Consider the following 6000-nt stretch of genomic DNA (forward strand, 5'->3'; position numbering starts at 1 on the left):
CCTCAACGCTTCAAAAAGAAGGAAACTATGGGTAACTACACAAATTCTGACCATTATTTGGAAAAGAAGCCGTACGCTGTGAGCATTCAAAAAGACTAAATCAGTGCGTCGCTTCAGCAAACTTTCTCAGGTCACCAGTAAATACAAACAAAGAAAAAAAAATTGGTGGGTACACTTTAGCTCTGTCTTATGGGTATGACGCGATAGCTTTAATGCGTTAATGTCCATATATTCAGAACTGATCCGTCTATACTTCGCATTCGTAAACCCCTGAGATTCCTCATACTACTCCTGCTGCAGTGGTGCAGCGGTTAAGCGATGCGCCAGTGGCCTGCGATAGCATGTGCTGCCTTCGGTGGAGCTTGTGCGACCCAGGATGCTCTTCCCGAGGAACCTCTTGCGACCAAACATCAATTTAAGTGCCGTCTACCGCTGTGCTCAGTTTGCTCACAACAATCCGGTGGGCAGGTTGTGATGACGTCACAATGTCACGTGACCTAGATGGCCCACCTGCCTCCTAGGTTGCTTCTGTGGGGATTGTTCGTGCATTTTCCGCTCACGGTGAACGACGACGACGCCGGATTTTGTGCGACACGAGCTCCTTAACGCTAACGCGTTAATAAGGCGAAAAACGATTACTTTTGATGCTAAATGATACCATAAAAGACAATCCCAAATTGTTTTGGAGGTATATCAGTGGGTGTGGATCTGAATTGTTAGGAATAATTGAGTTAGTTCGCAATGGTCAGGCCCACTCAAACGGTGTAGGCAAAAAAATATATCTCAATGATCAGTTTACCTCGGTCTGTCGAATTGAACTATTTTTACCGCACTAAAATTTACGCACGACGTTGGCGGGGCGACAATCTAAGACTTTTTTACACAATTGCTACCAATGGTTACCATCATGTTAAGCACCAGCAAATTTATTGAAGAACTGCTTTGTGCGCTTTGTGAAGATAGCGGCTATTAAGGTTTTCCTTAATTCAAATTGAGGCGACAACTTCAAGAACGACTGTGCAAAATAACGCAGTAGGTCAGTACATCACACGCAAGCCTTTCATGCGTTGATCACTGCCTGACTCTGCCGAAGCGTGGAGTCCAGGAATCTGTCAGCGAACGCTTAGTCCATGTTTTCCCAAAGTGGCACAGCCTCTCGTTTTTCTGCTCAGTCCTGCTGGTTTTCTTTGTCTCTCAGAAAATGCTCGATGCTTATCCAAATACATTCAGCTGAAATATTCTCAGTAGGCCGACTTGTCCACTCCATAATGTCCACCGTCCTCTTCTTCCTCCAATTTTCCCCCGCCTAGAACAGTGCTTCTGGTAGTATATCTGTTGAAACCCTAATCCCAGGTCCTTGCGTGCCTATGGAAGCATAACCTTTTTTAGAATGCCCTGATGAAACTCTTCGTCCATGGTACTTTTAATTCAGTCAAGCAGACAAATTCCACGAGCGGAAAATAAGCCCCGTGACATTACACTCGCAAAAATAGCCAGCGACATGTTTTTAAGGTATTTTTATTTTCACTAATTCCACAATTCACGGTGGTGTGTCAGAAACTTTCGATGATGAAATGCGAAGTATAGGGTGATTTTTTTTACTTATGCTATAAGGTCAATGCCTAAGCGTTTTACTTCTTTTGTGCAATTAAATAATGAGGCCCATAGCCATCATTTCCTCACTTGTTCGGCCCGGAAAACTGTTTCTGGAGCCGAGAAACTCACGATTGAACGAATTTCTATTTTGGGTCAGAGCAGTCGAACACCAGACATCAAGTATCCTGTCGCAAAACTGTATTCCTGTCGGCAACCTGTGTAGATCGACACCCTAGTTCTTGTTTTTTCCCTTTTTTTACATACTGCGCGCCTTGAACTCAGTTATTCATGCGCCACTTGCATAAAACATATGCAGCATTCCAGACATTTCGTTTTATCATGCTCTGAATGCTGCTACTTCCCAAGAAACACTTTGCGAGGCGTAGCTGGCGTGGTTGCTCACCTCAAAATTGTCACCGCTCGTATTGGGAAGAAGTTCATGGTCAGTCGCAGCTGGCACTTCGCGTTTACGCCATCTCCTTTGTGAACCAAGCTTCGTCTTAGGTGAATTCTTCACATTTGACGTCGCTTGAAAGGTAATCTGTCTATGGAGACCCAGTTTAAATTTTAAGCTTCGAGTCTCTTTTGGGACGATGTTATTGTTTGTGGAGATAATCCTACCGCTACCATCTTGGCGCTTTTTAGGGCCCTTAGGTAATGACGCGGATAAAGTACTGAGCGCTTCTTCGGGGCGAAAATTCTGAGAGCATCTTTTTATTCATTTCTTTTTACGCCGTGCGTATCACGAACTTTACTAGAAGACATGAACCGTGGTTTTAGCTAGCTCTTCTCGTGCCAAACTCGACTTTTTTTTTTCTTAGTAACGATCTTCTCTGAGCGATTGATAAGAAACTAATCGTTAACTAGATTTTTTATTTACTTTGCTTACAGTTGCAGTTTGCTTTTTACGTTTGTCTACTATGTTTTATGTTTGTCTACTAACGGCTTTGATTCCCCGATGGTTTCAGTAACCGGACCGCAGCGTCCTGTCTTAAGGCCGCTGTCGTCTCCTATACATATTAATGATTTGCCTGTCACGACTAGCTCGTCTATCCAACTATTCGCTGATGATTGCATCGTATATCGAGAAATTTCTAACAACAACGACGCCATGATGATTCAATCGAATCTTGAAAAAAATTCATTGTGGCGCCACACATGGTGAATGAAACGTAACGTTATGCAGATGTATGTTGACGAGAATATCGAGTCGTTCGGTTAACCCTTGGAATTTCAATACGCGAAACTAACGTTAATCGACTCGTATAGGTATCTTGTAATTAATTTCACACTTGATCTTGCATTGAACAAGCATATTGATTTTGTGTCGAAGAATGCTAAACGCAAACTTAGTTGGTTATCTACGAGGGCGAAATATCGAGGCCACCGGGAAATGAAACTGCTCAAGTTTCTTTCTGCGTCACTCCTCGGAGCGACGCACTGCTGTCGTGCTTGCGGCGGAGCATCTCTATAACAGCTTCTTGCTGTAAAATAAAAAAGCCATAGTCGCGACCCAACCGTTAATGCAATTTGAACGTGTTCAATTATGACCATTTTTTTTATCGCCGACACAATACAATAACCGTATAGAATCTTATCAGAATAACTACAATAACATATGAGTTCAATCGTAGGAGGTGTGCTTTGGGGCTGTGGAAACAAAAATGTTTTAAAATTAAGCAACAGCAGAACACATTTGACCACGGTGTTCGACACGGGTAAGTTTCAGGACTTCCTCAACAGTTCATTAGATTAATGTTACATGCGGTGTTCAGTCGAATATGAGACGGTTTCCCATTAGTGTTGTGTTGCAATTAAAGGACCAGCTACTCTGTGCGAAACAATCCCGTTCCCTCCTCGCCGACTGACACTAAGTTCCGGATAACGTATTGTCTTTCTCTCATTTTTTTTCTCTCTCTCTCTTCTGTTGTGCTTGAGCGTGTCTTAAGCGGACTTCAGATGAAATGAAAATTTGCCTTACTACGCATATTACGTCTCTTTACGGTAGTTATTCTTTGAAAATCACTTGAAGAAGGGTCACGCTAAAGAATATTATTACACCCTGGAGAATCAAGCCTACAGGACAGAGTCCATAGTGAAGTATTTGCGTTTAGTATTTCTAACGAACGGCTCATGACTACATGGAAGCATAGTTAGATGAGCAGGGTGTGTCATTAGTTTCTACAGAACACAGATTTAACCTTGTAAAAATTGAAAAACCAAGGGGCGTGCGAATATTTGAAGTTTTCGAAGAGCGATTCGAATATCCTCCTATTAGCTGCGACTAACCATTTGCTGAACGAATCAAACAGTGCACGTTCCAAATATTTTGAAAACATTGAATACGCTCGTTAGTTTCCAAATAGTTGTCCAATAAGAGGCACGAAGTCCAACAGGGCACGCCGTAGTTCTCTTCGAGAGCTGTTTCAAAAGCAGGGCCCATTCCGACGCCGCACAGCATCTTGTAGCGATTGGTCTGCACGTTCAGCGCCTCGATGCGGCCCATTTGCGTGGCGGCGTTCATGATGCACATACAGGAGCGGACAAAAGTAAACGGAGCACGCAACTGTCTTTGAATATTCTTCACGCGTCACCTAATTGAAATTTCCAGCAGTGGTGCGCGCATGCTGGTAGCGGAGGTTGGTGGGCTTTCTTGTAGACAAACAACGCTTCTTCATTACCAATGGAGAAAGCGTGATTGCACTTCGAACGCAATAGCGTGCTCCGTTTACTTATGGCCGCGCCTGTACATATAACCTCCAAGGCTGGGAGACGGGACGGAGTTCAACCAGTTCAGTGAACTCTGACTTCATGCCTCATATCGGAGGTGATGGCTCATAACCGCCGCAATGGCTCAGTGGTTAGGGAGCTCGGCGACCGCGCCAGAGAACCTGGGCTGAATCCCGGCCACGGCGGCCGCGTTTCGAGGTAGGCGAAACGCAAGACGCACGTGTTGTATGGGATGTTAGTAAACATGAAAGATCCCCATGTGGTCGAAATTATTTCGGAGCCCTCCACTACAGCGCTTCTTTTTCTCTTCCTTATTTCACACCTTCCTCTGCCGCTTCGCTCACGGCTGCGGTGTCCACAGAAAAGTGGGAGAGTCACAGCGCCATTTCCTTTCCTCAAAATCAATATCCATTTTATGCAAAGAGTAAGGAGCTCGTCGGCCCAAAATGCGGCGTGATTGTCACACGTGATTGTCTCCCGCCAGCAGAGACGAGCTCCAAGGAAGAGCCGGACCTGTGGTGCGACAGCTCTCCGGTTGGCGGACGTAGAGTGGGGCGTCACGCCGCCTGCATGTGGGACCGCGCACGTAATCGTAAGCTTCGTTTGTGAATTTAAAGATATCTGCCGACGTGCGTCGCGTATTTGATTTTGTTTACACTACTACAGTCGGCTACAACTCAAGAACACAGCGTGAAGAGGAGACCCTGCGGCCAATGGCGTCGACCGGTTCTCAGGATGTTTCGGTTAATCCCCTAGCGTGAACTCGGAGTTGACTGGAAGGTGGCGGCAAGAGATGGGATTAACTGCAACATTATGCAAATCGGTAGATGCCATTGGTTGGAAGGCCCCCTTTCGTGGGGGTTTGCTCCTACGCATTTGGGTCGTATCCGATTATAGGTGCGCTCGAACCAATTCTATATTTTTCTATGGAATTTGTCCCCTACGGGATACAGCGATATTTTGTGTTGCAGAAATAATAAAAATAGAAAGGAGACTTATTTTTCTTCTTGCCGCTCTTCACAAGCTGCAAGTGTTTTGTTCTACACAACAACATACCCAGAACTTCTGGACAAGCGCATTTTTTCAACGAGAAATTGTTTAATTGTTTATGAACGCCATTTTCCCGCATATCGTAAGAGTGCACCATAACGATCAATATATCCGCAGATACCTCCCCGAGGCGCTTTTAGTTGTCTGCTATTTATTGGCAAAGAGTCCCACTGTTTTTCTGTGGCAGTGCCAACTGCTTGGTGCGAGCGCAGTAAAAACTTCAAAAAGCAGGATTTTGCTACGCATCGGAAGGTTAGACCATTCCCATCAATAGCTTCATCCTACAGTTGCCTCGCAATTAAAAGTGATGTTCAAGAAAACTGGACTTGCGGGGGAGGCCTATTCACTTACCGAATTTCATCATCTGTCATTTCTTTCCCGCACTCTCAAAAGAGTATACGAACCCCTCGTTTGCAGGTTCTGTTTTTGTTTCTGTGTGTAGCTTGTTGACACCGATGCACTGAGCATCAGGAACGACAGAATTGGTGGTTATACGCCCCAGTGCACTCAAAATAATCTTCGGCACCATCCTACGACAGAGAAGCGAATAAACTTGTTTTGGCTTACGTCACCGGCGGACTTCTGGCCGGCTTGGTAGGTAAACATTAGGCTTCTGACAACCAA

The sequence above is a fragment of the Amblyomma mixtum genome, chromosome 3, assembly GCF_055824585.1.
Source record: "Amblyomma mixtum isolate Tamu chromosome 3, ASM5582458v1, whole genome shotgun sequence".
NCBI lineage: Eukaryota > Metazoa > Arthropoda > Arachnida > Ixodida > Ixodidae > Amblyomma > Amblyomma mixtum.